We start from the raw sequence: 25921 nt of genomic DNA on the forward strand, positions 1-25921 counted from the left end.
GCCCAGTACCACTCTGAGTCTGTAGAAGACAGAACTAGGACACAGATCTCTTAATTCCTTGTTTTTCAGCTGCTCTCACAGTGGTCAGCCAATTTGGTAGCATTTTTGTAGAATGAACTTTCCCATCAATTGTTAAAATAAGCAATTGTAAAACATGTAAAATTCTACAGGCAAAATACTGGTGCAATTTTATGCTTCTACTGAGATACATGTCTGAAAATAAGTTCAGTAAACTTTTTCTGCTTCTAGTGACAAGAATTAATTCTCTTTAAATACTAGTACCTTTGCTCTCAGAAAACTGAAACCGATATCACTGAATTGGAACAAAACACTGTGCACAGATGTGGAAACTTCACTACATATGCCCCACACTTTGCAGGGGAGACTTGGCTATTCTGCTGTGTCCCATTCAAAAACTGACAACTGTGTTGTCTTCCATATGATGAACACAAATATCACCAAGGCATTGCAGGTTACACCAAAGCAATTCTATGTGTGAAAACATCCAATTATGAATGCGTATTTCTGAAAGTACGAAGCTGCTCATATCCATTAGAGCCCGAGAGTGCTTCTAATTCCCTCCTGAAAAATATGTTGAGTTGAGAGGAGCTACGACAGTAATAACAGAAACAATCTGATGCCTTATCTAACTCTAGTTCTCAGGCACATGTGCTTATGCAGTTACACAAAGAAATTATATTTCTTTATATTATTCAAGGCAACTACCTTTATCTAGTTGATATAGCACATTTTTCTTCAGTGTCTTTACAGAAGGATTTTAGTGGATCAAACTGAGTTAGCAAAGAGCTATAATTTTGGAGTAATAACCAGGGAAGAAAATGTCACAGATATTAATTTTATACATAGTTTTGTTTTGAAGTCACCACTCATATGTGTGATTTTAGATGTTTTAGAATCAGCTTGAAGACATATACTTTATGATGTTCATGTCTCCAGTAAGTCTCCACGGTGTCTCCAGTGTTTCATATTATTTGAATTGTGTGTTCCGTCACATGCGTAACTAAAGAGAAAAAGAACTTGAAGAGGTAATTCATTGTTTGTAAGGTGAAGCCCTAGACTCCAAAACTCCCAAAAGATCAATTTAAAATAAATCTATAGCTGAACTGACTTAAAATAATATATAACTATGAAAATTTATATTTTTATCTTGAAAAGATTAAACCAGACACAGTCCACAGTTCCTATTTCTAACTTAGACAGCAACAGTAGCTGCTAAAGTGCAGGGAAAAAACACTTGGTTTTGTTGTTGTCCCTTCCTACCACACCAATATTTGGCTCTGGTATTTAGTTAGATTGGCCAGTTCTCCTCTACTTCAACACACGTGATTAACTGACTTGACTAACCCCAGTTATGAAATGTGACTAAATTTAGGAAGATGACAAGAATGTCCTGGTGCTCACCTGTATCTACAACTGCAGCAAAAAGTTCTTGTGTGAGCATCCTTTTTGTTTGACTATAGAAATGATTAATAGAATCATTGTCTTTTAAGAAAATCCTGTAAGAGCTCAGAGGACAAACTGACTGGCAACCTTTCCACGGATGGGATCTGCATGGTGTACTGCTTGGAAGCCCGTCTGATGCCACACAACTTGCTGTTCCCAGCATGTGAAGGGATTTAAGACTATGGTATCCTTATATATAAAGATATCTATGATATCCTCATATATATATATATATATATATATATAAAAGTGGTATATATATGGCATTCTAAGTGATAGTTTACAGATTCAGAGTCCCTTTTTTACTGGGATCATAATGAACCATCAACTCCAGGTGCAAAACAGTGCACCTCGAAATCCTTCAAGGATTTCTTCCAAAATTTCCAACGTCAAAGTTCTCACTTTTGGCTCTAAGCCTAGCAATGTAAAGCATACTCATTACTTCATGGGCAGTTTGAAACACTGGCTGCAACTAACCATCTTTCCAGAAAGGCAAGTTTAAATGCTTTGCAACTTACATATGTGAGAAAGCATTAAGCATTTCATTGCTGATAGTCAGTTCTGAAATATGCAGTGAGGAGCTTCAATTTAATTATGAGAAAGGAAATATTATATTTTCGTATTCAGAACTGAGACTGGTTATGAAAATATTTTTCTCCAGCATTCATTACTGTTTGTTCGAATACTCTATAGGTATATGAATACTTCAATATGAGAAGCCATTGGGGCGGTACACTGTTTGAACTCTGCCTTGTTTCAAAGTACTTTAACTTGAGACAAGAAGGATGTGTTGCATATGGAGAGCCTACAAGGATGGCTGCGTGGTGGACAAACTTATAACGGGTGGAGGCATTCAGCACCAAGACAACCCTGAGTTCTATGCAAAAATTAGGCCAACATGGTCACTGACTAAAAAACGTAAGGTAGGAAGTATTTACTGGAAGAAAAATTTTCATAGCACAAATTGCTAAGGTCAAGTTTTTAATTTGGCATTATCTGTGATTGAAAAATCAGAGAGATATGTCAGTAGATCATGCGCTTATCTTCACATTCCCAATACAGATCCTCTTTCCTATGGAATACCTTTTCCACCTTAATATCATATTAAATTGCATTAATAACACTGAAAAGATAAAGTTGGATTCATTTTAGCCTCAAACTCTGATCACACTGATCTGTGTATTGCTATTATTTATGATCCAGAAGGAATTAAAACATAAAAGTCTGAGAAAATAAATACTTATCTATTCTTAAATGTTCCCAAATATGTAACAGCGTATAGAAGTATAATACAGAAACACAGAATAATAGGTTAGAAAATAAAAATAGAGTAATAGACCTTTCATACCCAAACTATAAATAGTTTCAATGCATGAAGCACAACAGGAGGTTAAAATGCAATTAATTATTCTTGGGCATGTATGATGTACCACTTTGTAAATCCTACACTCTAAACAAATTGAGCATTTAGAGATAGATGAATACTGGGAAATGGCCTACAACTTTCCCTTGCCAAGCATAAAATAGACTGAGCAGTTTTGATACTTCTACTGCTGTCTCTTCAGAGTAGATGGAAAAAAAAAATGTTTTGGCACTTGCACAAAGAGTTACTTGACAGTTACTGAGCCTGAGATTTGTCCCTAGTGCTAAGACTCTCTCAGTGCCTGCAGCAGGGAATGGCAACCCTAGCAAAGCAAGCAGGGGGTTGCTTTTTAGTGCGAAACTTTCTTTGAGACAATCTTGCCTTACAAATCAGGTCCCCTTCTGGCTGGAATATCTGAAAAGCAAAAGGGCATTTTGTCCTATTGTATAACAATTACATTTCAGCTTCTCAACGTCTCAGAAATTCCTTGGCTGTTGTCCAACACAATTGTTCAACGTCACCAGTATTCCATAATACTTTCTAGAAGGTATCAATCTACTACGCTGTTCTTCTGATGAAAGAGACTAAACACAAATCCAGAATGTACTCTACTACTGCACAGTTCCAGTAATGCTCTCTTTTAAAATTCGCATTTCTAATCTTAATTAACTACCCTAGCAATATCAAAATCCTTGCAATATACGAACTATATTGTGATCACATTACTGACCCTGACAAGCAGTTACTCACTGAAATAGTTCTGTTCAGGTCAGTAGAAAAGTTTGTGTGAATGATTTACCAGACTACAATCTGACTAAATATCTCAAAAAGCTTTGAGAAGCAATAAATTTGTTAATATAATATATGAATACACAATAGATAAAAAATTATGAGGCAGAAATGCAATACACCCTGTCCAATACCTACTTCTTAATATGTATATTCAGGTAATGGTCTAATTCAAACCTTATAAAAACTTTTATATAACCTGTTAGCATTTATAGTAGTGCCCAATACATTGCTAACAGTGGTAATGGCCTGTGCTATATCATTATAGATGTTTGAGATAACTTTGTCAGAGATTACTTAGTCCTTTTCATTATCATATTCGGTCTACCAGTACACTCTGAAAGGTTAAGCATGTAGAGTGAAGTTTTCCATATCTGAAATTTTCTTCGAATGTAAACCTCTTAAAACTCAAAGGTCAAATAAAACATGGTCTCGCCATTTCTGTGAACATGTTCAGGAAAATCTACAGAATTTTTATTTGCCTTTAATAATTCATGTGGAGGATCCCAAGCAATGCCATTATTTGAAGCAGGGAACTGAAATTCAGCAGGTCAGTAGTTCTGGCATCAAGACTTAGCCTAGTCCCACGGAAAACTGTAGACATTTGATCAAATTATGATTTTTAGAAACATCTCAGTTTATATACTCTCAGGTTTCACTTAGGGTATTGTGGCATTATTTAATTCCTCGGTGTTTGTTAAGTAGACCATTTACTGACAAACTTATTGCAATTTTATTGCACATTATTATATTGCCCTCACCCAAATACCACGTCTTACCATGAGTCTGAAAGGGAAAGTGTGATGCATTTGTTAACATTAATTCCTGGCAATATATGGTGGTCGTTTTTTTATTGTTGTTGTTGTTCATTTGTTTTTTTTGTAATAATGTAATGTAACTTTCATACTGGCACTTGTTTAAGAAAATCTAACCAGGTAGAAATAATACCACAAAATCATTACTGAAATGAAATTTTATTCCTCAAAAGCTGTGTTTTTCCCTAATGGGTGAAAACAGGTCACCCACTGAGGTCAGCAACTATGACAACCTGTTGTTAATATGGATTTGCTTCTTTGAAAAAACATTAACTTTTTTCTCAGCTAAGTCTTCAGGATTGCGAAGGTAACCTCTCAAAAGGCCACGAAAGAAATAAAAAAAAAAAAAAAGAAAGAAAGAAAGAAAAAAAAGGATACATACATTATGAAAGACTCTAACTATGTAAGACACAGGAAAGAAAATCAAAACGATTTATGATAGAATAGTTCAGTGCAAAGGACATACCCAGCCCACCAGCCACCTGCCTGACCACCGCAGGGCTCCCCAGAAGCTGACGCCTGTCAGTGCGGGCACCATCCCAGCGCCTCTCCAACACCGACAGGCCCGGGGCACCAAGCGCCTCTCTGGGAAGCCTGTCCCGGTGTCTGGCCACCCTCATTGTAAAAAAAATCCAAACATTCAGTCTGATGATGATAACAGTCATTATGAGGTTGAATAACAGCTTAAATGAGCTGTAGCTTACTTGTGCTTTTCAAAAAAGCCCCTCCAAAAACAAAAGTACTTGTGATAAGCTTGTGCTGCTTTCAGTCCCACTGTCAGGATTAGAATATTCAGAACAAGGTCCTCTTTGAACTGACCTCCTCCAGTTACAGTCCTGCTAAAGTAGCCAGAGTTTTCATTTTTGTAATCATCACTTATCCCAGAATAGGCTTTTTAGTCCATTTTTACTTGATTATTTCTCACTTGTGGCAATCTGTAGGATTAGAAGGAAGATCACTTCACCAGCTGTAGGACCTTGACATCATACACAAAAACAGACATATACTCTCATCATCTGTCTCCAATATATCACAACCAATTAAATAGCTCACTTCAAATGATAAGGTTCCCTCTCACAGCAAAAGTTATTGTAATTACTCTCTAAGTGTTTGACATTGTACAATTAAACTCCATTCCATTTCCATTAGTCAAGTCTACAAGGTCATATAAAATTTGTGGATGACAAAATGAGAAATTACTGCCAGGATTGGAGGAAGACTGGGTCATAATTCAGAAAGATTTTTTTATCCTAAATTCATCTAATCCTTCCTAAATTATGACCCAGTCTTCCTCCAGAAAGGATAATACTTTCAGACTTTGTGTCAGCCACAAGTTTTATAATTGCACCCACCTCGCTCTTGTAACAAGGCCACTAATGGAAATGTTAGACAGGACTGTTCTCCAGACCCAACCTCGAGAAACAGCATTAGTAACTTTTCTTCAGCCTGGTAACTTTCCCTTCAGTGTGATTCACTGAAGCTGCTACTACAGCAAGCTCTTTATCCACCCTTCAAATTAATCCCCATGTTCTCCTTTCTTAATAATAATTTCCCTTGGGGAACTATATCAACTACTTTGCTTAAATTTAGACAGATTAGGTTCATTGCATTACCCTTGTCTAAGAAGTCAGCTTATCAAGAAAGATAATAAATTAGGCTGATACAACCCCTACTCGATGAAACTATGTTGCACATTATTCCATGTCTATTTACCCCTGAAACCTTGATTACTCTTTCATTCAAAATCTGAAGACTTTCACGTCACCGAGTTCAAACTCAGTGCTTATGCATTACTTAGATCACTTTTGCTTTTGTGAATGTATTATCTTTGTCATCCTCCATATTTTAATATCAATATATGTAGTGGGCCACTGTGGAAGACATTATAACAAGTAGACATTGGTTTCAAGCTGAACATAGGCAGAGCTTAACCATGGTTGTTTATTGTAGAGATCTGCACTGTAGCGGGAGTGATTGCTACATAACCGTGATATTAGTATGCTCTGCCTTTAACAATAGCACCTGTATGTACATGTACTGCTTGTAAGGGCTTGTTCCTATGGAGATGTGTAAGAGCTTAATGCTCTCAGTGAACCTTGGTGTACCAGAAAGTTCAGCATTGTAAAGGTCAAAGACTGGTAGCTTTGTCCCCTTGGAAGAATTGTATAAAGATGTGAAGAACAGTGAGTGTGGTGAATCTCCCTACAGGCCGGATGTGTGCAGCATGTCGTGACCAACATGAAGGGTCTCATCCAGTGCTGCATTCACCACTACAAACATTTGCGGGCTGACATTCTAGAAACATCAGAAAGACCATGAAAATATTTGTAAGATCACTCAAATATGCTTTGTTGCAATTTATTTTTATACAATCATACTTATTGTGGTGAAGTTTTATTATCCAAATTCTTTTTTAATGAACAACATGGTCCCATTTACTTCATTTTTTTTTCCTTCAGTACATCTTGTTGCCTTTCTTCCAGCATATTTAACTGACATTATACATAACAAATGTTATGACATATACATAGACAAAACTGTTTTCTCAGCAACAGAAATATGACTTTGCTGTAGGAAATATTCTGTATTAAAGTGACTTCAGAGAAACAGCCACCACCTCTTCCTCCGCTAAACATAACATGCAATCACTTTCTGTAGGCACTGCAATATCCAGACCTACATGGGGAAGTCTAACCACTATAAACCATATGAGTGGTCTCTATGTGGGGAAAATTCTACAAGCTCAAGCCAGGATTTTTTTATGAACTACAGTTTGTTAAGAACAAGTCACCAAGAATAAAATGGATTTAGCCTGCATGAGCTCTAGAGCTCAACAGGTTATTGATATTGATTTGGCATTCAAAAGAACACTACCCGAGCTCTTTCAAAAGGACCTAACTCAGCAAGAAATACAGTAGCACCATTTAAGTCAGGTTTTGAATGGTATAATGATGGCAGAGTTCGAGATATTACAATTCCTGTCATTGTCAGATTGAAGCATTAAGCATACAGCTGGATAACTGAGGGGGAGAGAGATTTTTAACAGACGGAAAAACTGGAGTTACTTCTTGACATCAGCCCATCCATTATTAATTGGCCTTTAATATACTTAAAAAGTCAAATTGAACCAATGATCAACTCAAAGCTTACATGGATTTGTAACGGTAGTATCCTAGCCCACAATCATTTGAGAAAAGATTAGAAAACAAAAAGTGGACCCAAGAGAATGAATTAATTCTAACGACGACATGATTAATTCATCTATATTCCCACATGTAGTAAAGGCAATCAGAGATATCATACCTTAATAAGGCCCAGCTCCCCTTCTTCCCTTTCTATCTATATTTTCTTTCACTTTTTCATTACTTATATTTTTAAGCATGCATCAGAATTACCCTAACAAAACAAAACAAAAATGCCATGTTTTCTGCAAAGGTTTTCAAGATGCCTTGCCTCAGTTACGTATATGATGGTTGTAATTGATGTGTATGAAATTATGATTAACTTTGTGCTCAGAAGATGAGCAATAGCCCTTAAAAAGTTACAAACAACTTCTGCTTTTTTTTTCCTTTGTCCTTAAATAGATGTAGTGAGATACCATATAAAACAGGTTAAATACAGATCTCTTCTGTAATGCTTGACAAGGGTAGAAATCAACATGCATACAATGCCAACTGTAGAATACAACTAATATTTTAATTTCAAAGGAAACCTTAACTTTCAATTATTGTATACAATGAAAATAAAAGAGAATACTCTTTAGGAATAGAATTTACCCACTGTCAGACAGACATCAAAAGACTCAGGCCAGAGGTAGTGATGATATATGCCACAATGAAGGAAAAGGAAGATACCTGTTTTGACAGGAAAGGTACGAAATCCCTGATTCTTGAACCTCAGAGCAGTGCAGTGGGGCCCACGAATGCTAAATAAACTACTGCTGAGCAACCAGTGTACAGAACTAGAGTTAGCATAGGATCTGTTCATCCCAGCATAAAGCTCCTGCCACAGGCAAGTAGGAGATGGATATCAGTTACCATTCTAGTCCCATCCAAAACATATTATTTTTGCTTTTCATTTAAGTCCATTCAGGAACAAATATCTCCTTTGTCTCCATGATGCACCTTTCAATGCTGCATCAGCCTCAGTACTGTTTAGTTCTCCCCATGTATTCAAATGCAATCTCTGCCTAAAAATTTCGACACTGACATGATTTGTTTGCTGTAAGATATGCCTCAAGTCAAAGATGGACACAGAGAACAGTCACTGAGAGACATGCCAGGAGCATGTCATAAACTTGCTTTGAGTATCTGAACTTTTGAGTACTTTGGATCTACAAAATAAGGTGGTAAAATCCTCTCTGAATAACCCTGTGACGTTATTTCAGATCCTTGCACAGCAGATACAAGATGGACAACTAAAAACCTGCAAAGATATTCCTTTCTTTGTACCTGGTATATCCTTGTCCCCGTGTTTGTAGATGAATTGACCCCAGGAGGAGGGAACGGAGGAAATACAGATTGACACAGCGGTATCCTATTGATGCCACAGTCAGATGAGTAGCAAAGAAAAACTCTTAGAAAAACAGCGCTAAGGTGAGATCAGTCCTTCCCCTATCTATCCCCCTGTCTGTGCTTATCAAAGGTTTGATAAGGTATGGGACATGGTCACAAGATCGATTAAGCTCCCTCCTGCTGGCCCTGCAAAATTCTCATGTTACAAGAATTCTGAGGTGGATCCTTAGATTGTTAGCTTAATTTAGACTGGATTGACTACAGATTTGTTTCTTTTGCTAACCTCTCTAACGTTTTCTTGGCGTAAGCTTTTTTCAGTTACACTGTAACAGAAAAAAGACCTCATAGGCTAGCCTCAGGGAGGACACAGGCACTCCCATTCCTGAGGCTTACACCCACCAGTCCCACATTCTTTGTATTCACGTTTTTGAGATGTGAAATAGTAGAAACAGACTTTTCTTTTATGAGGTCAACAGCTGATCCCATCTTCATTAAAGAAGGTCATGCACATACCAGAAAAAGCACCAGAACTATACACATTTCTTAACCTCAGTTTTCTCAGTACTCATGGGAATTCTTTGGGTTTAGACCAAATATGCTTGTGCTCTAGATGCAGGTACTGGGCAGTTGCAGCTGCATTATGTGATTGGAAATGTATCAGCTTACAGCTGTAAGGCACAAGGACACTAGTTCCTTTATAAATTAAACACCACAAATAAATGAACAGATAATGTTAAATATGCTGCATCATTTGAAAGATTTTGCAGCATTTTTGTTTTCACCATAAATTTTGCACCCCTTCCACTCATTATTCAGCACCTAAATAATAAGGCTTAATCTATAGCAATAATCTATTTAGGCTGTTGGTATTATAAGAACAAACTTTCCCTATGGCTGCATCTGAACCCAACAGAAGCTATCTGTCTCATATCTTCAAAAAGAAGAAGCTTTAAAGAAAGACTTCTACAAACCTAATGATTTATGGTGCAAGTGCTGGCCCATTTTTATTTATTATTTTAATTTTAGTTCTCTGGAAGTTAATAACATGAATCCATCAGCAATTTAAGAATTTGAGAGAGTACGTTATGAGCACAAGTACATGCTGTCATGCTGCTGTGTCCTATTTAAAATATATATATTATTAAATTATATATACGGAAATATCAAAAAGCCTGTGAAGGTTTTACCAGTGTATCCTGCATTTTCCATATTGGTTTGGATAAATTCCTCTAGTACCAAACTGGCAAAATTTGAAATCTAAGAACTTTTCCAAATTAAAACTTAATTGATTGATTGTATGGAGCAGGTTGGGCCGAAGCTAGTATTCCTCCTAGGAAGCATATTCATATCCATATACTGGGACCAGGGCTGCTCCAGCAGCAAAGGAAATAAGCAAACCTTTCCAGCAACATAATGAGAAGTTTTGAACACTCTCATCTGCACTCTAATGAGAGCAATTTGACATTTATGAACACACCAATCACAGGTTATTTAGTCCTGCCTGACGTATTTCTACTTAGAAAAGCATGTAACCTGTAAAGTGGAGACTTGATCAAACCCATGTAACATTGCTGTGCCAGGGGAATGCCCACACTTCCAGGCAGAGAGAGCCCTTCTCTTGTAAAGCCAGTATTAAAACAAGTTGCCTTTTCATTAACTCCTGTCTCAGGTCTACATAGGATTTAAAAAAAAAAAAAAAGACCTTTTCTGATCAGTTTAACAACCTGAATTCTTATAGATCTTCAAAAAGAAACGTTTTGCTAGCTGTTTCATGCCATAAAACTGCTGAAACAGATGGAAATACGAATTTCTAACGCTGTAGCCCTCTAACACCTTATGTGATACAGGTTAGCTTCGGCTCTTCTTGCCAGGCTCCCTCTCCTGGTGAATACAAGGTAGTTTCAACACTTCATAAGGAAGTTGACTTCAAGCTGTGTTTGTGCAACGCTTTCATTCCCTCCTTCACATGAAATCCAAATTCCTTCACTCTGAAATCACCTTATATCACAATTCAGATAAATTTAATCAGATTCATAAAATATTTTCCACTTTTTTTTAATTAATACATGATTATTACTTAAAAAACGGTGTTTGTGGGAGAGTTTCTTCCAAACACCTTTATCATCATGTATGTCTAGCTGTGCTCCATTTGTGCCTTTTTTAAAGATTTCTTCACATAGGAAAGAACTGGGAGTTTCGTAGATGTAAAGGGAAAAGCCAATGTGGCAAAACTGAGCTGAAATTCTGTACAAAACAGGGGGAGAACACAGGTCAGGCCAGCATGAGAGACTGAAATACATACTGCCGGATGGTGGAAGAGTCCTCTTAGGATCCTTAGAGGCACCAGGACATGGGGCAGGACTGAACCTGCTGTATCCCACACTCAGGGAATAGAGGTGACAGCAGTAATCAGAATGGTGACTCAAAGCACCTCTTACTCAGCTATTAAATGTAGCTGTATGAAATTCAGTGGTCTGTCCTGCCATCTTTTCATATTACCTTCCTTCACTTTCAAATTAAAAACAAAAAATCAAGAGTGTAAATGGATTAATTTTAAAGTGCTGTCCACTAAAGTTGGGTATTGTGAAATTGCTGATTTCCACCTGACATAAACCACCTACTTATGGGCTATCATTACTTAGCTCCTATTGCTAAGTCATCCTATGCAAGTTGGAGGATGGCATCCATCATGCCCATCTGGTCTTCAACTTCTTTCTGTCAGAGGAACCAAGAATTACAGAAATCTTCGACAATTACCAAAAGGAACATGAGGCATGAGTTACTTAGTGATATAAAAATAAAGATATCTATTTCTGGGTTTGTTATAGCTCCAGACACTATTTCATGGCTAAGGACCTTCATTTCCATTTCTAACTTGTGTACGTTTTCTGTGTCAAACTTAACTTTTGCATCGACTCAGAGCATAAGAATTTTTCTGCCCCAGTTATCAAAGGCAGGAAATTTCCATCACGTTCTGTAGGTGTTTCAGCTCTGGTAGAATTAGCAACAGGGATCCATTTCCCTGACATAAGAAATGAGAATTTCATAGTCAAATCCACTCCAGTCCCTCAGATCTAGTGGGCAGGAAGACCCCAATAGCTGACTTCAGCCTCCCTGGGCTGTACAGTTTAAGCCCTCAAGCCCTCTCCCATCCCACCCAGCCCTAGGTTTATTATATGAGTAACTGTTAGAGCTCAGCATCCCAATCTCTGGAAATATGTTTCCTATCTCATCATTATGTAAAAGTATTGAATAATGAATGATATCACATAAAAATCAAGTTTTAATGTTAGAATTAAAGAAAAACATAGTAGCAAGAGAAAGACTTGCATAAATGATGACTTGAAGGAAAGATAGAGAGCAGTGTAGGATATCATAATGTAGGTGAAATATGGGATGCAAAGATAATTCCCTAACAAAACCTAAAAGCAGATATGAATCTGAGACACCAAACTTCCATCACAGGAAAAAAAAAAAAAATTCTCTCATTCCACCTGCCAGGACTTTATCCAGCTCTTGTTTCTGCATGTAGCATTTCCCTCTTCTTCCAGCATTTAGTCATCCAAGCTAACCAGAAGGCCTGTGGCAATAATACCCTATTCCTAGGGACCTGTTTCATTCAAAGCATTTTGACACAACACAGCGAGGAGCAGCAAACGAATGCCCAATTTCACATTAAGCAGAATTATGTTCTCTACCACCAGCTGCTCAGAGGGAAGAATTTTTCCTGGCATGGCACAGGTGGCACATACAAAGTGCAAATTAAAGCTGGGGTTTCCACGCAGCAAGGGTGGAAGATAGAGTCATTGTGCTGGCCTAGTGATCTGTGCACCGGACCTGCACACACGAGGGATGGGATGGGATGGGATGGGATGGGATGGGATGGGATGGGATGGGATGGGATGGGATGGGATGGGATGGGACGGGACGGGACGGGATGGGACGGGACGGGAGAAGATCCAAGGGATGGGCCACAGAGCACATGTGTGCAGCAGGATGTGCTGCAGGGGCAATGCAGGCAGTAAACAGCACCCAGTCTCCAATTTAGAAGCAAGTTTCACTTCCGCAAATGTAACCTGTTTGAAATTCATTTAATCTTTTAAAATCTAAATGCTGTAGTTTTTTGTTTATCAGCATTATTTTAATATCTGTGACGTGTGCATGTGTAGAGCTTATTGTTACTTTTAATATTCATTATTCCCCTATAAAAGCAGAAGCTGTACAGATAGCTCTGTACAGCAATGCCAACAAAATCCAATCAATATCCAAACAACTGCTTCTCACTTCAGTTGTACCAGGATAACTCAATACGGGTGTGTTTATGCCAGCTTCCTTCTAACACAGAAGAGACACAGAGGACGGGACCTGCTAACATATTGCAATGGTCTGAGCCTGTGGCAACACAGAGCCACCACAAACCCCGACCCGCTGAGTAGCAAGGATTCTGGCTCCTCCGTTTCAAAAAGGAGAAAAGCTGTAAGCAGGTACTGCTGCCTCTGAGATAATGAATTTCCTCAGCTATACTATGGAAGTGAACACAAGGTGCAGTGCGACCTTTCCCTTTTCTAACCACAATTTTTGTTTCTTTTCTTTCTTTTTTTTTTTTTTTCTGGACTATAGCCGGAACATTTCTTCTATTTTCCAGTTTGGGCTGTTTACTCTTGTAGGTTGTCTCATTATGTGAGATTGTTTTGTTTGCTTTTTCTTTATCTCTTCTGTATCAGGAGGAATTTAGTCTCAGTGCACAATTCTCAGGTAGGCACAGTGATATATGAGAGAAATTGAGAAAAATACAGATTTTCAAAATATGAGCATGGGAAATATCTTAACAGAGGTCCCAAAAGCCAAGATGAATCTTAAACTCCTATGTGCAGAAGATGTAACGCTTCATAGATGTGAAGTCCTTCCTTCTTATGTATAATGAGCAGTAATATCAGTTTCCATGGATCAGAAAAAAGAGACAACTTCCCACTTCAGAAAATGAACTGGTTCGAATGGTATATCCAATATTTAGAATAAGTAAACATAACCAGATATGGTAATTTTCCCAGAACTAGAAAAGAGATTTTTGCATGTAAAAATACCTATTTTTGTAGGAATCTAATAGATTTAGATGTTCTTAGTATTTTAATTTCACAAAGACAATATTAAAAAGCACAGGTCAGCATATGAGCCTAAGCCTTCCCTATATTTTGGGTAATTTCTCAGTTAGGATTAGTCTCAATGTTTTCAGTAAGAAATAACTTGGGAATAAAAACCATTATGTTGTGAACTTAAAAAATTAAGCTGTTTAAGTCAACAACTTATGTTGTTGACTTAAAAATCTTGCAATACTTTAAGCATAGGGCTTTTTTAGCATAGTCCATAGATGGACTTTGCCTCTCCATCTTTCATAGTAGTTCTTACAGACAAGGTCCCTGTCAGTGTTTATCACAGCTGTTGCAGCAGCTGTATGTACCTTTGAAATATCTTCCAGAAGCTTTAAGACTAAAGCACAAGATCTCCAGTTGGATCTAAGGTCAGACAAAATGCCAGTACAGCACGAGGAACTCCGCTGTGCACGTTTTCCTTAATTCAGCAGCTGATCCCAGCTTGTTGTGCTTGTTATTTTCATGCAGTTTTCCTAAGAGCCAAGCATCCAGCAAAATGCAATGGAAAAGCACAAGTGGTAAAGGGAGAATACTTCCAGACAAAATGACTGGACAGATGGGAAAGAGGTGGAAACTATTTGTCCTCACTAAATAATGATGCTTGTTAAACTGCTTTGGATATCTGTATTTGCAAACGTCAGCAAGGATCTGAATAAATAAATCAGACAATGACAAAATGAGCACATTCTAGCTCACCAGATTCAGACAGAAAGAAGGTATTAATGAGGTCAAAAGGGAAGAGACAAATGTATCTTACATGCCTTAAGATAGGACCGTGCCACTCCTGACAACTCTTTGGTATGCGAATAGTGACTTTTCAGTGTCAAATGTGTATGAAGTATGAAGAACAGCCAGGGACATTTATTAGTTGGAAACACAACGTCCTATTTGCCTGTTGAAATTAATAGATATGCGAGAAGGACATTGATAGCTGTTGTGAAGGGAAACACTGCTGGTAACGGCACAGCTGGGGAGAAAAGGTGAAAGACTATACAACAAATAAAACATACAGTATAAACTTGGTGGTGTCTAGGAACTTTCTGTATTTTTAGTGTAGATTAAAGTTGCAGATTAAAGTCCTCTCACTTTACTTTGTCATACCGCTACCATTGGATATCCAATAAGGTCACCTCTGCCACTGCCACTGAACTCCACCAGTTCTATGTGAAATGCAAATCTATGGCAAACAGAAAAATGGGACGACTATGTTTGTCCTACTTATTTAGGCAGCAATAGTTCTACACAGCTTTTAATATAACATTCTTCCACGTGCATATGTTAGAACTGTATCAGGGAACAGTGCACAAATGTCCCATGTGGGACTTCATTCTGGAATACAAAGCACATCCATAACACCCACAACAGCTAACACAACCACCCACAAAGGGGAAGTTAGCTGTGTGCTTTCACAATTTGTGCTGAACTGGAGGCTAAATATTATCTGCAGAAATCACCTCCAGACAAAGTAAATGCAATTTTCAGAGCTGGTTTTCTCATTAATTCAGTCTTCTCTCTGAAGCAGCTTATTATGGTTCTGTCCACCAGTGCGTGAAATCTAGCTTTTCCTCACTTCATAGTTTCTTTAAAGTTATGTGGGTTTTTTTGTTTGTTTTGGCTTGGTTTTGTAATAATCATATCTATTTCCTATCAGTGGTGCCAATGTTTCATCTGAAATATTGCTAAAGAGAATTTTACTCTAGATGTATCAAAATCAAATGATATAGTACTTTCCATGCCAATCCAGTAAGTGTATCTGAGGAGGAAATGGTCACTCACAGTACCTTCTGTGGAAGCTGTGCTGCTAGCACCACTTCAATGTAGAAAAAGATATTGCTTTTTATGTAATTTTAACAAAAATAGACATGTATTACATTTCAGACTCTAAAAAGAGACATTCATAATATTCTGATTTTTTGGGTGGTTTTCATTCATTGTCACTTTCAGATGCATGAACAAAATTATGTTTGTTTCAACAATTCAGTCTGGTAGGCAGTATATAAAGCTGAGGGGTTACCTTTGTAGAAAGTGACTACTTACAAACTTCATCCTGCAACTGTTTGGTACAATTTCCTACTAATTTTTATATCAATTGTTTTAACCTGTCAGAGCTTATCTCCTTTTTTGGTATTAATTTTAGGTGTTGCACACCCCACAGCTCAAGGATGAACACCGAATGGTATAGATCAAGATTTTGTTGCCTGTTACTACTGCTAAAAGTCACTGAGTGACTAGGTTCTTCCTTACTGTGTTACATACTTAGCCTCTGTATCTGTCAGTCAAGAACTATTTTAACCCTTCCTTGGGCATGCCAGGCTGCAGCCACAGTTTAAAATAGTTACATTATATTTTCTTAGATTCCTTCTTGCTTCTAAGCCCATACCAACACAGCTTCTTTTACAGATGGAATTAAAAATCACAACTATGGTAAGAAATTCTGGCTATATTCACATTGTTTACTAAATAAATACTTCAGAGCAAAGTGTGAAAAAAAATACTTTTTAGTGAGTCTCAGAGACATCTGTTAACGGATAGCTGTAGGAGTTCTGCAGTGCAAGAATGCCCAAAGTCCATTGCTCGGTGTTGGCCAGAGACTCAGATTTGGATTTCCACTATCTCACAGATCTATTTTAACTTGGCCAAGTCACACAAACCCAAGCCTTCAAAGGTTATCTAGATGATATAGATAAATTTGGGGTTATCTACCTAAGCAGTTTTATGAATGTGTAGCCATGTTTTACCTTTAAAATGTAGACAGCATATACCCTTGCCAGATATGGACGTTAAGATAATAAATGTTTTAAGGATCATCAGTTCTTCTGTAAAAAGTGCCAATGATTGATAGGAGGAAAAGTTACCTAGGCTTTTTAAGCACCTCATTTGAAAAATTCTTATTCTAACTTAAGGGCAAATTCATTTCTTGAATAAAGCAGTACCACTGTTATTAACCTCACTGAACTGCAAGTCTTGGCAAGAAAACACCTTTCCTACTACTGCTTTAATTCAAATTATTCATATTTAAAGAAAGCCAAATTAGTAGGAAATGTGAATTCAGTCCCATAAAGCAACTTCAGAGATAATGAGCACCTGCATCCTCACTGCAGAAGATTCTATAAGAGGAGCCCTTTATTGCCTAGCTCACAATTCAGAGTTACTATGTATGGGCTCAAGAAACTCCGGAGGGGAATAAATTAAACATTAATTGTGTTCCCTTTAAACTAACTCTCCTTTAATATACCAGCTTCTAGGGATATCGTATACGTGGATGGTTGAACTGTTCTTGGGTTATGATGCTTTATTTTAGATGTGAAATGATTTAAATGACATTTAGCATTCCCTAGACATCCATTCTTTATTTTTTTTTTCTAGGAGTTTTGTTGGAGTTTTAGACTTCTCTTAAGGAAATTCCACTATTTTTGTAAGAACATCAGGCATAACTTTTTCTTCTTTAATGCCGTTCACCTCACTGTGCCATTCCTTGCAAATTGCAAAGAAATGGAGTTGTTCTAAATATAGCACTTCTCAACTCACTGCATTTCAATTTCGACATACATTAAAGTTCAGGGGTTTCTTTTCCCTTCTCTTTACTGCTATTTTATTCTGTGGAGGCCTGCCCCTGCTGTAGTTGTTTGGCTGTCTATATCATACACATCAACAAAAATTAGAGTCTGAAGACACAAATGTTTTTAACCTTTTTGCATATGCAAATAATATTTCCTCTGAAGAGACGCTGCTTATCTCATGCATAATCACAGATCTATTTTTAACTAGTTCTTTATTCAATGTCATACTTTATCTTGAAGGTTCATAGCTTCTATCCTACATAGAAATCTGTCCTTGTTTCCACCGGGGTTTAAAGTACTAGATTCCAAAAGACTAATAGTCCTGCAGCCAGCATTGAGGTTGGTCACTTACTTACACAATTGTTAGGGCTCTGGGCTGGCATCATATTCTGCTACCAACAAATACTGCTACTGGGATGCATGCAGAGAAACTGAACACAGGAAAGACTGAAATACCAACTTTCAGTGATACACGAGGGGAACTATTTTAATACATTATTTTCTTCTCTTTTTCCGTGACACAGGCAGCATGAAGAAAAGGCCATTAAATGCCACTCCAGTAATGTTACATTGCTCTACATTTTACAGTATTAATCTTTGACCATGCAGGCACCAGGATCCAGAGACACATGTGGCCCTTGCATTTGTAAAAGGGTTAGTCACATAGGACCAGCAACAGGATTTAAGCTCTGCTAAGGTAAAGATTCTGCAGCCGAAAAAAGCAGAAGGGATGCTGGCCCAAATGGAATTACTGGTTTGAGATTTTTGTTTGTTTGTTTGTTTGTATTACTGATGTCCAGAGAGGTGAAATCAAGCAAGTTAACTAGTCTATTCTGCACATCATTATGAATATTTTCAGCAGGATTGTTTTCCTTTACCCTTCTCCCTTCTCTCCTTTTCTAATCTAAACAGCACGTGGGAAATATCCTTTGAAATGGGCTGAATTTCCTTCTCTTAATGCTAAAACAGTTACTAGAGTACACAGGTCTTGGCTTAGAATTTTGACAAACAAAGTATGCAAACCCTGATTTTTATTTTTATTTTTTGTCTCTTTTGATACATTAAACAAATCACATCATTAAGATTGCATGGTTGAAGGATTGTTCTTACAAACATTTTATAGTTTATCATAAGCAGTCACCTGAGGAACCAGTAAAATTCCTCAGTAAAGCAGGGGAAAAATGAATCTGAAAAGAACAGGTATATAGGTAAGGTAATGATTCTAAAGTGGACAGGCAAAAGTATAAAGCTAAGCGAACAGACTTGGTCAAGTTGCAAACAAAATGACTGTCAAGCTAAGGAATAAGAGTAGTACTTAGTAACTGGAGCCACCATGTGGAATATTGTGCTGCTTAAGCAGGAGATACTGCAATATCTTTTTAGACTCTCTTGTTCCCCTGGAACAAAATTTTGCTGAGGGGCAGAACTGTTGTATCTCAAATACCAAACTTCCCCCAAGACTCAAATCAGTCATCATCAAACACACAGAGTTCATGCGAAGGTGGAGGGAAGTAGCTCATTACATCTTCCTCTCTTCTCTAAATAGGGGTGACGGAACTATAGCTAACATGAGGACACACTACCTCCAAACATCCAACCTATCTCAGGTCTTCCTCCAGGACTTCAGGTATTTCTGAGTGAAAATGAATCTTTTCTTTCAGAGGACATGATAGAATTATCTGTTGAGACAGAAAGCTTTTGGAACAGTATCACCCTTCTGAATGGCTTTTAATACAAGATATAATTATTGCCTGAAGTTCTGCTACGCAGATACAGACACATTCTGAGGTTTACACCAGCAGCTACAAAATTATGAGCAAAAATCCCATTCACATAAAGGAACCCTACCTTCACACCAGGATAGTTTTCTATTCCATACAGTTCTCACCATACTTTGATCACATCATTAATCATAAAGGCCCCATGGCCAACAAAATATCCTCCTCTTTGGGAAGAACAAAACAATAATGAAAGTTCAATAGAAATAACAGCATGAATAATAATAGCAGGCAATTATATCTGCTGTGGTATCAAGAAGGTACTCAAAAAATGGCATCAGAAGTTGCTTGATCAATGACTGGAGCAGAAGGATAAATGAGTTTATCAGTGAAGGCCAAGCTGACTGACAGCTAGAGCAAATGCCTTGACTAAAGGTGCTTGAAGTTCATTAATAGTAATGGCAGGGTCCTGCTTGGAGGCCTCAGTTAAAGGATCCCCAGTGGAACGAATGGTTGGTGACAAAGATATTTCTTCTCAGAGCTTTGTCAGAACATTGATGCTTTGAGGGTTAGGATTTAATGATGCATTATATGTTGAGGATTTGGACTGGTAATTTTAACTACACCCATTTGCTGAGTTTTTGTTAAAATCTTTTGTTAAAGTCTATACCATGGGAGTTAACTTCAAGAAGTTATCACAAGATTTGGTATCTCAGATAGTTTTAATCCATTATGATGACTGTGGGAGACTTTATAGCACAATGAGAAACATATCAGTTTTTAATATGTATGTTGTCCGTGTACTTTACTGCAGTAAAATCTCACACTTGCACTGTTCGCTTGGAGATGCATTTAAACACCTTATGCAGAAATGGAGGAAAGTTATCCTACCTTTTTTGTAAGCTTTGCTTCTATTCTTACACCTCAAGTAACTCAGCTGAGATCATTTTTTTGCGCATAACTGTATAAATCACTGTGGTCTTAAACATATTGAACAAAACAACAATCATGCAGTGAGAGTCGGTATCTTTATGAGAATATCCCAATGAATTTACAGATTGCAGAATCAAGAGATAATTTTTGTGTTCAATTTCTAGCACAAATTTCTGGAAGAAAAAGTATCTAGGAAAGCAATATACAGATAGTTTCCACTTATGAGCTTCCGTCTCTGAATTTCTCTATGCTCATAAACATAAATTAGCATTTGTAATCTCATTGGCCAGGAAATTCTTGAAATGTCTTACAGTTAAGCAATTTCTACTTTGTGTTTCTGTTGGATATACCAATTTACACATATAAAGCCCTCCATCACACGTTTTTGTTTAATATCACACAAATTTTCTCTTTACTGTACACAAAAGGTCAGTAATAGTGAATATTGGCTCACATACTGCCCAGGTCTTTTTAGGAAAATAAACTAACAGCAACCTGTGGAATCATGTTGGATAGATTTTGCAATTTTTATTGGAACATGCAAATAAGTATAATTAATTATGCTGCAAAAATGTTAAGAAGTGCTAAGAAGTGGTTTTGAAAGTCACAGATCAGGAAATGAAATGTAATTTTTTTTTATAAACCATGAAAATACATACAGTAACATCTCGATTAACTATATGCAAATTTACATGTAATGCAACTGAGGATAAAGTTCTATTAAAACCCACTTGAAGTGATACAGACAGCCTGACATCTCTTTGTTGATTTAAATAGTGCCTTTAGCATACTGCAATAAATCTGCAACTTGCCTAATGTTAATCAAAAATAAGCACTAGACCAGTGATCCAAAGCATTAAACATGGTATATAATTGCAGTAAAATAATAAACAGCCACAGCTTGAATAATTTTTATAGTTTGTTGACAATGCTTTTCCAGTCAACTGTTAAACACACTTTTCTTTCCCTGAATAAAATCTTTACTATAGATTTAGGTGAACGAACAACACTTAAAATCTCACACAGGTGACATTCCTGAGATATTTTTCTCATCATTCAGCAAGAATTTATTCACTTATTTCTTCATTTTACTCAACCCAATTGCTACCAGAGCAGTTGCCAGGACACTTATGTTGTAACATTTCCCTTCATGTGCAGTTCTCAAAAACATTATTTCTCCACAGAATGGAACATTGGAAATCAAATTATTTCTTGAAGGGAAAGAAAATAATGTTGCTTACTGCTATTTTTTCTAGGTTTGTACATATAATAAGACTCTGAAATTAGCTCCTTGGGAGGGTAAATGAAGGAAAGGGAGCCCATCCATTATAAAGCAGTAGCAATAACCCATTCTAATCCCATATTAGTATAATTTTGCCTGGGTTTTTAACTAATAGTCTGATTCTGTTCCATTCTGGTGCAAATTATGCATCCTATGTACATTCTGAGCATGCCTTGATAACCTCAGATTCCACTATGTGTTTAATAATTGACTATTCAATAGAGCATTGATGTGTTTTTGTCTGGAACTAATTCACCTTTGTCTGTGTATCAGCAGGAATGTACACTGAATTACAGATATGGTCTTGAAATGTCATAAAGGCCATATGCTTTATTCATCTCAGGTTTTTTAAACTGCATATTCATGACAGGCAACGCTTGGAAATTAATATCCTAGCTTGTATATACTAGTATAGATACAATATGATTTATTAGAACAGTGATTCATTGAAAAGCACCTTGAACCTTTATCTGGCAAACAGCACCTCGAGTAACAGGCCTGACCTCGAAAATGGAATTACACTTTGCTGCATTTGCTGAGATATGTAAGCCATGACATATCAACAAATAAAAACAGTAGTTACAGTATTGAAAAAATCAAGTTTAAAAAAAAAAAGTGCAGAGGAAATTGCTATTACTCATACATATGAATATCTCTGTGAAAGAGGAAGCATTAAGCAAGTCCCCACTGTTCCTTGCAGACCTGTTATCCCACTGCTACAAACTCAAAAAAATGGTTTGTAACAATTTGCTTACTTAAAAATATAGGATGTTCTGTCTCACTGAAAAGTAAGCATCCTTCATCACCTCTGTTCTCCCTGACCATTGCCAACCAAGGTCAACCAGCCTTGGTAGTTATCAGCACAAAGTTACTGATTTAGCTCACACAACCCCCACTGAATTCAGTCATAGAGTTAGATGAGAAAGGAAAATAAGACTGAATAAAACAACCTCTACAATTTCCAATGAGTGACATTTAATCTTAAGGAGAAAAAGCAGTAATTTTTCTCTATTGGAAAAAATTATCTCTTAGCTATACAGTAACCAAGCTGCCCTTTCATCTTTGGAAGCTGTATTTCTAAAAGTAAGTTGGTCCATAGTATGTCAGTCAAGCCAGCACCTTTAAGAGCAATAAATTCACATAAAAACTATTCACATCACTTTGCTGTCATAACTGACCTATTGGTCCTTTGTTGCCTTTGAATTTCCTCCAACTATAACCAACACCAAATGCGTCAAAAGTAAAACCTTGAGCAGAATTAATGGGAAGTAAGTTTCATACTATTCCTTGACAAAACTGAAATTACATCCTGAAGTAAGACAGTTACTTTTATCCTGGACTGTAAAATCAGTAATGTTACATATATCAGCCCATTATCCAGTTCTTAAAAGAACCTTCCCATCTCCTCGCAAACCCAGTGATAGTTCAGTGATATACTACGGATGACTATGGACTATAGGAAGTCTTACTACTTTCACTTACTTATTTCACATTTGGTCATCCTGAGTTTCATCTTGGGTCAGTTCTGGTCCCTAGGTAGAGAAAGATGAAGAAGTAATCAGTGAACACTTTGTTGTTTTCATTCCATCAGTAAAAGCCTGTTTATAACTAATAATTTTATATGTTACACGAACACTATCTTATAATATATTCAGTCCGACATATATCATCCTATGTACTACACAAATGGTAATAGTTAATTTAGAAAAAACATTTAATGCAATGTCAGTTACAGAATGTGCTATTGCTTTATCATTATTATTAGCAACTATTTACTCTCAGATAACTGCAAAGTATACTACCATTTCAAACACCTCTTGGTGAGCTTGCCATAATTCTTGCTGTCTCTCCATGCATTCATCCTGATGCTTTACTTTTAGCCTCGTAAGGTGTTTGCTTAAAACATAACAGACTCTCTTCCCTTACTTTGCAGTTACTTGCTTTCCCTCAGAGGGTTTATGGAATGCTACAGACTAGGAAGATGAAAGATTTTTTGAAAGATGAAAAGGATGTTGTGAACATTTTTAACCACTAATCTATAGATGTATCTTGAGAGGCATTGTACTAACGCGGATCAAAGTTTTGCCAAGGTTATTACAGAAATCACTATCACAGCTACTCTCTAAAGCCCTTGAGTGAGCAACTGGATCACCTCTTCAGAAACCGCACTCAAAGGAGCACACTATTCTGGCAACAGTTCACACTTACAAATTTAAGGCATACACACTTTGATGCATTTTTTTTAAAGTCCATTTTGGGGCTACCTACAGATGTTCCACTTGCTCAGTTGGAACAATGACTTCTCAACTCTGCCATTAAGCCACCAATGTAAAGTGGCAGTGTTCTGTTAAATAAGTGTTGTATTTCACCCACATGTGGCTGCTGATGGGCAAAGAAATTCCTTTGCATATGTGCAAAGGATTTGAAGTCTTACCAGCTGCCAAAATGCTAGGTTAGCTGTAGCTAACTCTAACTCTAGGGGTACTCTTGGGGTACTCTGACTCTATATGTCATCTTTTGAGTGTGGATCCCATATAGAAGAATGATCTGACTCAGCATTTTTAGGAATCTACTTTCACTGACTTCTAATACAATTGAGATGCCTAAATTTCATTTCCTTAAGGACTACTGGTTTGATTATGCAGCTATCCCAGTGTTAAACAGCTTCTTTCTTGATTATTTGTGATTGTGTCTCATCTGTTACTGATGGAGCCTTCAACAGGGAAAATGATTTGGCAAACAGTTAGTTACAAGTTTTGATTCATGCTCCAGTTAAAGCGTTAGGAATCTCTCCACTCATTTTTCTAAATGTTTAATATGGCCCTGTTGTACTTAAGAATATTTGTGTTCTTTCCCACCTTTGATGAGAGTACCTTTAAGAAGTACCATTGATTCCAAATGGTTTATCTTTATTTAACAATAAGCTTGATGTTCATTACCTACTTCTATGACACTACAGCCCTAACATGTTGCACTCTTTCACACCTATACTCGAATTGCTGTTGGGACTATGACTACATATGTATAAGAAACAAAGATACTGCACATTAAGATCTTAACTACATGGTCTGATTTCTTTTTTTTGTCCCTCCCTCCCAAACAATTGTTAGTCATTTATAAAACAGAAAGCTGTTTTTCTTCTGTTTGCAAATAACTCTGTCACTGCATTTAGCCAAATGTATCGAGGGAAAATGCTTTGAATTGAAGACTTTGGGAGATAATGCAGGCTGTGCATTAGCTAGAAAATTACTGACACTTCATTGTATGAGGGATGCTGTTTTTAAGTGGATACTTCACCTTTTAAAGGGCTCATTACAATGTTGGCTATACACTCTACCATTACCCAGATTTTGTCTGTCATCAACAATGGAAAGCAACAACACTGTTCTAAAGCTCTAGAGACATTTCAGCTGCTGATGGCTTCTAAGTAGTGAAAATAAAACAGCAGTTTCTCATTCCTGAGTAATTTTATGCTTTTCATAGTTGGCTTTCTTGGTTCTTTGTCTGTAGTCTAAATAATTTGTCAAACGTCCCACCCAGGACTAAAATGAAAATACACCCATAAAATATGTTGGAAAGGAAAGCAGGTATTAAAACATTCCTATATTTAAAGAAAATTAGACCAAGATCTATTGATCGTAGTTTTGTCTCTTTCTTAACATTCATACATTGTCAATTCAATGTTAGCAGATCATAGGCAGCTACTCTATTTTGCAATAATAACTAACAATGACAGTAACACAAAATTTTATGTCTTTCCTGAAGAAAAAAATATTGACATGGCAGTAATGAAAAGAAAAAAAACAAAACCCTTAGGTCTCCTTTTTGCATAGCTTCATATAAAATATTCTTCACTGTAAGGGTTTATTTCACCAGTGATCTCTGCAGGAAGAACAGAGCTACAGATGAAATTAGGCACTGCCATCAGATTTTTAATTGCTTGTGTATGGACAAGCCAATTAGTGACTAGCAATAAGTCATCAGGTGCAATTGAAAGGAATATGCAATCTGGCTTTCCCTTTCTCAAGAGGCAGTTATCTTCTCATCTATTGCAGCTATAACTTGAAACTCCTCTGCAGTTGCCATCTGGCATGTAAGTGTGGATCTGGGCTTAAATGAGAAACAATAAAGATAGATGAAAGCCTTGATGCTTTGCACTGTACAGTGCTGCTTTTTAGAAGATCCTTTATATTAAATTATTCTGAAATAAAGATTTTGAGCATTATATTTATGCCTCATCATATCATTTTTAAGTTTGTATAAAACAGATTAAATAATCCTCTAGACAAGTCATTAAAAACTAGACTGGTGAGGGCTGAGAGAGAAATCCCTT

General features: G+C 36.9%; 1 long non-coding RNA gene across 1 annotated transcript in view; it reads right to left on the minus strand.

Annotated features, from left to right (window-relative positions):
• LOC310904482 overlaps positions 1 to 25921 on the minus strand; it is a 58619-nt gene that overhangs the window by 27980 nt on the left and 4718 nt on the right. Inside the window, exon 2 of the long non-coding RNA XR_014588396.1 lies at positions 23071 to 23120. This is a non-coding gene — a long non-coding RNA (uncharacterized lncRNA). The remainder of the gene's footprint in view (positions 1 to 23070; positions 23121 to 25921) is intronic.

The sequence above is a fragment of the Anser anser genome (assembly GCF_964211835.1).
Source record: "Anser anser genome assembly, chromosome: 9".
NCBI lineage: Eukaryota > Metazoa > Chordata > Aves > Anseriformes > Anatidae > Anser > Anser anser.